Below are 13,017 nucleotides of genomic sequence, written 5' to 3'. Positions count from 1 at the left end.
AAACTAATAAAAAACAAATATAAATAAATATAAACTTAAATAGCAATAGAGTTTAAAACAAAATGAATGTACTTAAAAGGATAAATTTCAATGTCTTCTTTTATAATTATTATACAAAAAATACATATTATGTTAACCTTACTTATTATTGAGCAAATTGCTTTAATAAAACTTTAGAAATTATTTACATAACGCTATTTTATAAAACAGCTTTGTACTTATAACGCCTGGTTTTAGTACAAAACTTAACAGTAACACGTTTAAAATTATTTATTTTTTTATTAAAGCCGTATATCAAACGTAGCTTTCTATTTAATTACTTATATAGCTAATTATTGTATAAAGTAATTAAAAACTAATACTGTAACGTACAAATTTAAAAGCTACATAAGTATAACTATCTGTATAAATCTGTATAATTTTACTTTGAAATAAATCTTTGAATTTATTTGCCGCACATAAAACGGAGCTTTAGTCTAAAAGAATACATTACTATGTTGAGTAGCATTTGGAAATTAAAAAGGTGTTAATCTCATTATTTTTTTTTTCAAAACTTCAAGTATTTGGAAAGTTTTAATATCTTCAAAAGTCTAAAATATAATTTAGACTGATAAAATATACCTACTTTTTTCTTTTTAAAAGTTGATTATAATCTTTTTATTTTTTACTCACTTAAGAAGTTTTATTTACATAAATACTATCCAAATGACATCATTTAATTTTTGATAACTTTTTTTACCTTGTTAAGATGGTTTATAGTTGAATTCTAGTAACATTGTTTTTTAATTTTTTTTGTACTATTGTGTTATATAAAAAGTGTTTTGCTTGTAAAGTTTACAATTGTTTTAGTATCAAATTAGTTAAAAAATATCAAATACTATAATATCTTTAAAGCTTTTTATAGTTGATCATGCAAACTAAAGCATTGAAATTAAACTTTAAGAAACGTAAAACTGTAATTAAAAAAGTTAAATAGTTAGTCAACACAGAAATAGGGGTTCTTAATTAAATTAGAAATTACATTGATAACATTTGTTTAGTTGATTTTAATTTAAAACTACAACTACTTAACTTATAATTTGTAACTAAATATATTAATGATAAAAGTTATACTTGCAAATGCAAAAGCGTTTAAACTGTCATTTTTGTTTATTAAAATTTTTTAACATCTGTTTTGTTTAGCACAAAACAATAAGTAGTTCTAGTTTTGCATAATTTAAGAAATTTTATCATAATTTTTTTTATAATTGCACAAAAATTTATTAGTTGCTTTTATTTGTTCATTTTAAATAAAAAACTTTTTTTTCTTAACTTAAGATAAGCAAACAGAAACAATTAAAAAAAATTTAACATAATTTTTTAAAATTGATATCTAAACACTTGTAATCTATTCGGTAATGAAAATTTTATAAAATTTACTATTTACTTAAATCGTAAAACACTTTATAAGTTATTTTTATTTTAAATCAAAATATTTTTAGAATAGGTTAGTTTTGTCAAATTTGCACAAGCGTAGAAAAATACATGAGGAACAAAATTGCACAAAGGCACAAAATTACACGAAGATACTTACGCACGAAGACAACTTTGCACAAAGATAAAATTGCACGTAGAAACTTTTGCATGAGCAGACAACTTTGCACGGAGACATTTTTGCACGGGTTGAACTTTTTTTTTTCACCGTTACCCCTAACTCTTACCCTCGGTCAGTAACGTTTTTAGTTCTTTTATTAATTTATCTTTTTTTTTTTTGTTTTTATTTCAATAATTTTGTTTCTGTTTGTTTTTACTCTCATTCAAAAATGTAACTAGTAGAAAAATGACCCTTGGTGCAAAATTGTATTCGTTAAATTTTTTCACCTTGTGCAAATTTATCTTCGTGCAATTTTTTGCCGTCGTGTAATTTTTTCTTTGTACAATTTAGTCCCCTCTCGCAGTTTTGTCTTCGTGCAACTTTGACCCGTTCCCTTTTTTGATATATTTATTTGTAAAAGAAGTTTTTTTACGAATATTTAACATTAATAATTTTGTAATTATTAATAAAATTAAACTTAAATTCTTTATGTTGTAAATTTTACTTTTATATTTATATAGATTCCATTTTGTTTGTTCTAACACATCTATTAAATAGTAATCTGTTACTTATTTTTAGAATTATTTAAAGGCATATAATAACTAAATTTAAATCGAAAACAATAGTACAAGACTATCATTGATGATTTTGAAACTTATAAATGATAAAACAATTTTGTAAACATTTCAAAAAAAAAACAGGTGATACGTTTATTTTTAAGAAAGATTTTAAGCAGTTTATTGAAAATCTATAACATAAAACGTGATTTTATTAAGTCTATTGATTATAAGTACTTTGCTAAAATATATTTGTTTTGTAATCATAATACCAAATAAAAACATACCAACAATACACAACTATCAAAATTTCGAAATAAAAGTTTAGGATTGAATTGAATAAAAACCTAAAACAAATTATTTTACTCAGCAAATAAATTGTAGGTAAACATGCCTTAAGTTCTGAAAAAATAGGGTTATTTATAAAAGTATTACTAATACAATATTCTTTTATCAGTATTTTACCAACCTTGAAAAAAAATATATCGTATTAATACTATGACTGCTGTATGAATTTTTTTATAGAAAATCATTATCATGTAAAATATCATTGTTTATAAAGTTAACGTTTAATATGATGACAATTTCATAGAAAAACTGTTAAAAGTATACAATATAAACAGTACATGTTACATAGAGCTAAAAGTATTAAAATGAAAAAGTCTCAAACTTTAAACTTCTGAATTTTTCTTAAGCAAGTTTAACATTGGTATTAAAATAACACGAAATTTGAAATATGTTTGTTTAATATAAGCTTTCTGATTAGTATATTAACTAAAACTATTCAAAAATCTCATACTTACAAAAATATTCACATGTTACATAGAGCAAAGTGTATTAAATTGAAAAAACCTAATACCTAAAATATATAATTTTTTTAAATAAATGAAATATTGGTGTTTAAAAAAATTCGACATTGAAAAAAATTTTTTCTGCTATCAGCTTTCTGAATAGTTAGTAATATAAACTAAACAAAAAGCTCATAAATACAAAATATTCAAGTAATATCTAACAAAACAATCATTTTTATTAGTTTGAACTTTATTGAACTAATTCTATATACTGAATTTATACTGAATGTGCACAAAAATGCAGCTTTTTTATACTTTAGGTGTAGCGTAAATAGTAAAACATACTTACAAAATAATGAATAGCTCTGAACTTATCTAGTTATTTTTTCTGATATTTTTCGAAATTAAATTAGCTTTGGTTACATATAGGCTAACTAAATCCTTATCTTAACTATGCTTTAGCTCTTCTTTGCAGTACAAAATTATTAACAATTTTCCAAGTTTGTTTAAAACTTATCTACTTCGTTTTCGATTAATTAATCCTGTATAAAAAGTTAAGATGTTACTGCCTACTTGGTAAAAATCAGTAGATTAACTTTTTTACAAAAATACTATTTTAAGTGTACAGCTTTCTCAACATATGAATGCTTTCTTAGCAAATAAAAGTATAAGCGCACCAAACTTATTAATACTTAAAATTGTTGTCTTTTTTAAGAAACTTCATTGCCCTTAGAAACGTTTTTTTCTATTATTATTAGCTGTTTCTATAGTTTTAGTATAATAAATTCTACGGAAATTAACAACTAACTAAAACATTCGAGTTAAACTTTGTAAAAGACTAAACAAAAGTTTTTACTTGCTAAATTTATATTGGCCATGTGCTGTAGTAATTTTATACGCTTAAAAAAGTTAACATTTTAAGTGTTATTTAACTAATATAATATCACTTAATGTGTTGTCTATTTCATACAAAAAAGTATTTAAAGTATACATGCAATATTCAAAACACATGTAAAAAAATCTTAATAGTACTAATAAATAATGTAATACTGTAAATAATGTAATTAATAATCTTAAAACATACTAAAATTTTTATAATTTTAAATGCAACTTTTAAAAGAATGAATAAATTATGCAAATATATACGTCACATTATAATACAAAAATTTTATAAATTCTGATACATTTTCCTTCGGGGTCGTTATTAACCTTTTATAAGTGACTTATGTGCTAGAAAAACTTGCTCGCTTGTCAAAATGTATGGAGAAAAAGAGTATTCACCGAGCCGCAACTACTTAAAATAGTCAAAGTGATCAATATAAAATACTAATAGAACTAAAACTGTGGTTATTCGCAACAAAAAACGAGTCATTGCTAATCATTAAATTTAAGCCTAGTGATAAAGTTTTACCACAAGATACTAATTAATGTCTTTGAAAAGGGTGTTTTTAGCTGAAAAGTATATTGCGGATCAACTCCTGTTCTAAATTCATCTGATAATTAGTTGTTATAGCACATATAGTTTTAAGTAAATAATAATTTATTTTTATTACGAAAACTTAAAAAATGCCGACTTAATATTTTGCTACGTTTTTTAAACATCTTTGCTAATAGTAAATAGTTTTATTATAAATAATAGCACAAAGATAGGTAAAGTTTTTTTTAAATTCTAAACGACATAGTGTTTATCAATATAATAAACTTAATTTATCGAGAAAAAACTTCGAAGTACATAGTATAGACCGTTTGTTAAAAATAATAAGTTTTACACTTTAAAATTCCGACAGCGATTAAATTTTTTCTGAAAGATCATTTGTTAAACAAAATTTTCTCCTTGGAAAATAGTTTAACCGATTTTAAACAAAGTAAAGAGCTTTTACAAGCAGCTTTCGTTTGTCAAGTACCGGACTTCATAAAATATTATTAAAATATCTAATATCTAAACTTACTTGATATAAAGTACAGTGGTCTTCCACTTTAGTAAGCATGTTTTGATAAGTACGTACTTTACAGAAAAACAAAAACGTTGTGTTCAAAGTGCAAGCTTGTATGTTTTAAACTCATACAGTAATAGTATAAAAATGTTTTATTAAAAGCAACTATAAAAAGTACTTAACTACTAAACATGTATAAAAACCTACAACTGCCAATACTTTAAGGTTTATTTGGCAATAAAATTAGAAAAAACGCCAAGGAGTTGGTATGTATTTTACTTTAGTATGATACATTTCTCTTTGAGCTTAATTTAATGTATAAACAACAAAATGTAAAAGAGATTTATTTTAATTAACTACCTACTTTGTGTATGCTACACGAATCGATTTGATAATTGTGCAAATATTGTGTAAATCGAACAAAATAAATCGTGTTGATTTTGAACTTTGTACTTTGTAATATACTAAATGTTGATTACAGTTGAAGAGAAGACAGAGGTTTAGAAAACAAAGTGTTAAATTACCCAGAAAAAACAATTTACCTCCCATACCACAATGTTACAAAAGTTAATGCTTAAAGTAAAAACTTACTTATATCAAAATGAAATTAAGAACCTCCGATTGACTTCGTGAACTTAGACCTGTGAAGTTTTAAAAGTCTACCAACTCAGGTTAATAACACTATTATCATCAAGCTATAATTAAGTTTTATGATCACAAAATATTTAAAAAAGATTGAATATTGTATAATAATTAGTATCCAGCGACAATCGAATACTTTTTTGTAATTTTTTATTTTACTTTTGCGCACAAAAAATATTCTGGTTTTTGTTGTGTATTGTAAAATACCGTACAAACTTAAACAAACAAGCGACTTAGGATAAAAAGACACACTTTCTATTGTTTACTTTTAAATTTGTTGAAAAAAAAAAACTTTTGCTATTTTAAGGCAATGTATTAAAGTTTATGTTGACAAAAATTATAAACATCATTAATGTCATTGTTTTTTGATTTAATGTTAATTTTAACACAATGCAGTTTGATTTACTTACTCTATTTATTCAATTTAACAATTAAAAAGTATATATACAGATTTTTCTACAAAGATCCACAAAGATCCAAGTTAAACATTTGTTTATCAGCAGGAAAAACTCGCCGCTCTTAAACGCTTCTGCTGCATCGAATAGCTGAAAGACGCGACGTTGCTCGTGAGCTAATTCACAAGTTTTTGCTTGTGCGCTAGTCGATCGTTCTTAAACTTGCCGCATTTAAAGTGATTATTTTTTTTTTCAAACATACTTTTATATTTGTTCAATATTCTTTGTTTAGTTTTTATTGATTAAAATAGATTATAAGTTTTTCTTGCATCTGTATTAAAAAATATGACTAGAAATTTCTACCTAAGACTGAAAAAAATCATTTAAAATATATCGAATTTCAAAGCTGACTTGTTATTAAGTATAGTACATTTTAAGTTTAAAATTTTGTTATAAAGTGCTAGATACTTAAAAACAAAGCAGAATAAGCTATATTACAAGAAAATATTTTTTTACCTTCGTTTTAAGCTTAGAGTTAAACCAAAACGTAATCAAATTATCTACAATCATTAACAAGTTGATTAAATTTAAAAAATACCAAAAAACTAAATATTAACACCATAAAGAAATCAAAAATCCTTTGAAGTAATGTTTAAACCAACTAATCTTAAAGTTAAACGTTAACTATACTCATGCCGCAAACGTGAACAATTTTGTGAATAATAAAACTAAAACTCTTATTTTAACATTTTTTAGTTTTAGTTTAATTACTAAACGTTTATTCATGTTTTGGTCAATTTCTAGTGTTTGTGTAGAAATATAAACTTTTGGTCATATTAAGGTTTAGAGTTTCGCACCAAAAACTTAGAAATGGAATTGAATAACTGAAGAAACTGAAGCTGCAGATTATTTCAGTAAACACGCTCGTCTCCGCTTGGTGGAGGTAAAGAGCAGTCATGGTGACAAATTAAATTTTTAATGGTGATGGTTTGTGGTTGTTACTGGGCGCTAATGACTTAGTCACAAAAATAACCTGTGATTAAAGATTAAGTAATTGTTTTGAACAATATTTTTTTCAAATATCTAGGCTATGAAAACTTTTAGTTTCCGTAGTAAAATATGTTAAACTTTTGTAAACAAAACTTTAAACTTTGTTAATCAAGACATTTTTTATAAAATTAAACTTTTCTAATTTTTTTTTTCTACTTTCATACAGCTGAAAATAACTTAAACTATTTACTTAATCTGCCACAAAACTGTATATCGTAATTAAACGATGTCGCATATTTAAATACTCTGTTTTTAGTAGTAAAGTTAGTTTGGAAAGTAAAAACTTAAAGTCCTTACTTTTATTTACTATTATTTTCATAAAGCTAAGAAACAATCTAGTTTTATACATAATTATAAAGAAATCAACTTAGAAAGTAGGTTTTACAAATTACAAAATTAAAAAGCGAAGCAACTTACTGAAACTAATAAAAAGCAAATATAAATAAATATAAACTTAAATAGCAATAGAGTTTAAAACAAAATGAATGTACTTAAAAGGATAAATTTCAATGTCTTCTTTTATAATTATTATATAAAAAATACATATTATGTTAACCTTACTTATTATTGAGCAAATTGCTTTAATAAAACTTTAGAAATTATTTACATAACGCTATTTTATAAAACAGCTTTGTACTTATAACGCCTGGTTTTAGTACAAAACTTAACAGTAAAACGTTTAAAATTATTTATTTTTTTATTAAAGCCGTATATCAAACGTAGCTTTCTATTTAATTTCTTATATAGTTAATTATTGTATAAAGTAATTAAAAACTAATACTGTAACGTACAAATTTAAAAGCTACATAAGTATAACTATCTGTATAAATCTGTATAATTTTACTTTGAAATAAATCTTTGAATTTATTTGCCGCACATAAAACGGAGCTTTAGTCAAAAAGAATACATTACTATGTTGAGTAGCATTTGGAAATTAAAAAGGTGTTAATCTTATTAATTTTTTTTTTCAAAACTTCAAGTATTTGGAAAGTTTTAATATCTTCAAAAGTCTAAAATATAATTTAGACTGATAAAATATACCTACTTTTTTCTTTTTAAAAGTTGATTATAATCTTTTTATTTTTTTACTCACTTAAGAAGTTTTATTTACATAAATACTATCCAAATGACATCATTTAATTTTTGATAACTTTTTTTATCTTGTTAAGATGGTTTATAGTTGAATTCTAGTAACATTGTTTTTTAATTTTTTTTGTACTATTGTGTTATATAAAAAGTGTTTTGCTTGTAAAGTTTACAATTGTTTTAGTATCAAATTAGTTAAAAAATATCAAATACTATAATATCTTTAAAGCTTTTTATAGTTGATCATGCAAACTAAAGCATTGAAATTAAACTTTAAGAAACGTAAAACTGTAATTAAAAAAGTTAAATAGTTAGTCAACACAGAAATAGGGGTTCTTAATTAAATTAGAAATTACATTGATAGCATTTGTTTAGTTGATTTTAATTTAAAACTACAACTACTTAACTTATAATTTGTAACTAAATATATTAATGATAAAAGTTATACTTGCAAATGCAAAAGCGTTTAAACTGTCATTTTTTTTTATTAAAATTTTTTAACATCTGTTTTGTTTAGCACAAAACAATAAGTAGTTCTAGTTTTGCATAATTTAAGAAATTTTATCATAATTTTTTTTATAATTGCACAAAAATATATTAGTTGCTTTTATTTGTTCATTTTAAATAAAAAACTTTATTTTCTTAACTTAAGATAAGCAAACAGAAACAATTAAAAAAAATTAACATAATTTTTTAAAATTGATATCTAAACACTTGTAATCTATTCGGTAATGAAAATTTTATAAACTTTACTATTTACTTAAATCGTAAAACACTTTATAAGTTATTTTTATTTTAAATCAAAATATTTTTAGAATAGGTTAGTTTTGTCAAATTTGCACAAGCGTAGAAAAATACACGAGGAACAAAATTGCACAAAGGCACAAAATTACACGAAGATACTTACGCACGAAGACAACTTTGCACAAAGATAAAATTGCACTTAGAAACTTTTGCATGAGCAGACAACTTTGTACGGAGACATTTTTCACGGGTTGAATTTTTTTTTTCACCGTTACCCCTAACTCTTACCCTCGGTCAGTAACGTTTTTAGTTCTTTTATTAATTTATCTTTTTTTTTTTTTGTTTTTTTTTTCAATAATTTTGTTTCTGTTTGTTTTTACTCTCATTCAAAAATGTAACTAGTAGAAAAATGACCCTTGGTGCAAAATTGTATTCGTTAAATTTTTTCACCTTGTGCAAATTTATCTTCGTGCAATTTTTTGCCGTCGTGTAATTTTTTCTTTGTACAATTTAGTCCCCTCTCGCAGTTTTGTCTTCGTGCAACTTTGACCCGTTCCCTTTTTTGATATATTTATTTGTAAAAGAATTTTTTTACGAATATCTATTATTAATAATTTCGTAATTATTAATAAAATTAAACTTAAATTCTTTATGTTGTAAATTTTACTTTTATATTTATATAGATTCCATTTTTTTGTTCTAACACATCTATTAAATAGTAATCTGTTACTTATTTTTAGAATTATTTAAAGGCATATAATAACTAAATTTAAATCGAAAACAATAGTACAAGACTATCATTGATGATTTTAAAGCTTATAAATGATAAAAACAATTTTTTAAACATTTCAAAAAAAAACAGGTGATACGTATATTTTTAAGAAAGATTTTAAGCAGTTTATTGAAAATCTATAACATAAAACGTGATTTTATTAAGTCTATTGATTATAAGTACTTTGCTAAAATATATTTGTTTGGTAATCATAATACCAAATAAAAACATACCAACAATACACAACTATCAAAATTTCGAAATAAAAGTTTAGGATTGAATTGAATAAAAACCTAAAACAAATTATTTTACTCAGCAAATAAATTGTAGGTAAACATGCCTTAAGTTCTGAAAAAATAGGATTATTTATAAAAGTATTACTAATACAATACTCTTTTATCAGTATTTTACCAACCTTGAAAAAAAATATATCGTATTAATACTATGACTGCTGTATGAATTTTTTTATAGAAAATCATTATCATGTAAAATACCATTGTTTATAAAGTTAACGTTTAATATGATGACAATTTCATAGAAAAACTGTTAAAAGTATACAATATAAACAGTACATGTTACATAGAGCTAAAAGTATTAAAATGAAAAAGTCTCAAACTTTAAACTTCTGAATTTTCCTTAGGCAAGTTTAACATTGGTATTAAAATAACACGAAATTTGAAATATGTTTGTTTAATATAAGCTTTCTGATTAGTATATTAACTAAAACTATTTAAAAATCTCATATTTACAAAAATATTCACATGTTACATAGAGCAAAGTGTATTAAATTGAAAAAACCTAATACCTAAAACTTATAATTTTTTAAAATAAATGAAATATTGGTGTTTAAAAAAATTCGACATTGAAAATAAGTTTTTTTGCTATGAGCTTTCTGAATAGTTAGTAATATAAACTAAACAAAAAGCTCATAAATACAAAATATTCAAGTAATATCTAACAAAACAATCATTTTTATTAGTTTGAACTTTATTGAACTAATTCTATATACTGAATTTATACTGAATGTGCACAAAAATGCAGCTTTTTTATACTTTAATTGTAGCGTAAATAGTAAAACATACTTACAAAATAATGAATAGCTCTGAACTTATCTAGTTATTTTTTCTGATATTTTTCGAAATTAAATTAGCTTTGGTTACATATAGGCTAACTAAATCCTTATCTTAACTATGCTTTAGCTCTTCTTTGCAGTACAAAATTATTAACAATTTTCCAAGTTTGTTTAAAACTTATCTACTTCGTTTTCGATTAATTAATCCTGTATAAAAAGTTAAGATGTTACTGCCTACTTGGTAAAAATCAGTAGATTAACTTTTTTACAAAAATACTATTTTAAGTGTACAGCTTTCTCAACATATGAATGCTTTCTTAGCAAATAAAAGTATAAGCGCACCAAACTTATTAATACTTAAAATTGTTGTCTTTTTGAAGAAACTTCATTGCCCTTAGAAACGTTTTTTTCTATTATTATTAGCTGTTTCTATAGTTTTAGTATAATAAATTCTACGGAAATTAACAACTAACTAAAACATTCGAGTTAAACTTTGTAAAAGACTAAACAAAAGTTTTTACTTGCTAAATTTATATTGGCCATGTGCTGTAGTAATTTTATACGCTTAAAAAAGTTAACATTTTAAGTGTTATTTAACTAATATAATATCACTTAATGTGTTGTCTATTTCATACAAAAAAGTATTTAAAGTATACATGCAATATTCAAAACACATGTAAAAAAATCTTAATAGTACTAATAAATAATGTAATACTGTAAATAATGTAATTAATAATCTTAAAACATACTAAAATTTTTATAATTTTAAATGCAACTTTTAAAAGAATAAATAAATTATGCAAATATATACGTCACATTATAATACAAAAATTTTATAAATTCTGATACATTTTCCTTCGGGGTCGTTATTAACCTTTTATAAGTGACTTATGTGCTAGAAAAACTTGCTCGCTTGTCAAAATGTATGGAGAAAAAGAGTATTCACCGAGCCGCAACTACTTAAAATAGTCAAAGTGATCAATATAAAATACTAATAGAACTAAAACTGTGGTTATTCGCAACAAAAAACGAGTCATTGCTAATCATTAAATTTAAGCCTAGTGATAAAGTTTTACCACAAGATACTAATTAATGTCTTTGAAAAGGGTGTTTTTAGCTGAAAAGTATATTGCGGATCAACTCCTGTTCTAAATTCATCTGATAATTAGTTGTTATGGCACATATAGTTTTTAGTAAATAGTAATTTATTTTTATTACGAAAACTTAAAAAATGCCGACTTAATATTTTGCTACGTTTTTTAAACATCTTTGCTAATAGTAAATAGTTTTATTGTAAATAATAGCACAAAGATAGGTAAAGTTTTTTTTAAATTCTAAACGACATAGTGTTTATCAATATAATAAACTTAATTTATCGAGAAAAAACTTCGAAGTACATAGTATAGACCGTTTGTTAAAAATAATAAGTTTTACACTTTAAAATTCCGACAGGGATTAAATTTTTTCTGAAAGATCATTTGTTAAACAAAATTTTCTCCTTGGAAAATAGTTTAACCGATTTTAAACAAAGTAAAGAGCTTTTACAAGCAGCTTTCGTTTGTCAAGTACCGGACTTCATAAAATATTATTAAAATATCTAATATCTAAACTTACTTGATATAAAGTACAGTGGTCTTCCACTTTAGTAAGCATGTTTTGTTAAGTACGTACTTTACAGAAAAACAAAAACGTTGTGTTCAAAGTGCAAGCTTGTATGTTTTAAACTCATACAGTAATAGTATAAAAATGTTTTATTAAAAGCAACTATAAAAAGTACTTAACTACTAAACATGTATAAAAACCTACAACTGCCAATACTATAAGGTTTATTTGGCAATAAAATTAGAAAAAACGCCAAGGAGTTGGTATGTATTTTACTTTAGTATGATACATTTCTCTTTGAGCTTAATTTAATGTATAAACAACAAAATGTAAAAGAGATTTATTTTAATTAACTACCTACTTTGTGTATGCTACACGAATCGATTTGATAATTGTGCAAATATTGTGTAAATCGAACAAAATAAATCGTGTTGATTTTGAACTTTGTACTTTGTAATATACTAAATGTTGATTACAGTTGAAGAGAAGACAGAGGTTTAGAAAACAAAGTGTTAAATTACCCAGAAAAAACAATTTACCTCCCATACCACAATGTTACAAAAGTTAATGCTTAAAGTAAAAACTTACTTATATCAAAATGAAATTAAGAACCTCCGATTGACTTCGTGAACTTAGACCTGTGAAGTTTTAAAAGTCTACCAACTCAGGTTAATAACACTATTATCATCAAGCTATAATTAAGTTTTATGATCACAAAATATTTAAAAAAGATTGAATATTGTATAATAATTAGTATCCAGCGACAATCGAATACTTTTTTGTAATTTTTTATTTTACT

The sequence above is a fragment of the Thalia democratica genome, chromosome 1, assembly GCF_965202585.1.
Source record: "Thalia democratica chromosome 1, ktThaDemo2.hap1.1, whole genome shotgun sequence".
Classification (NCBI taxonomy): Eukaryota; Metazoa; Chordata; class Thaliacea; order Salpida; family Salpidae; genus Thalia; species Thalia democratica.
Note: the sequence above shows the minus strand (reverse complement) of the source record.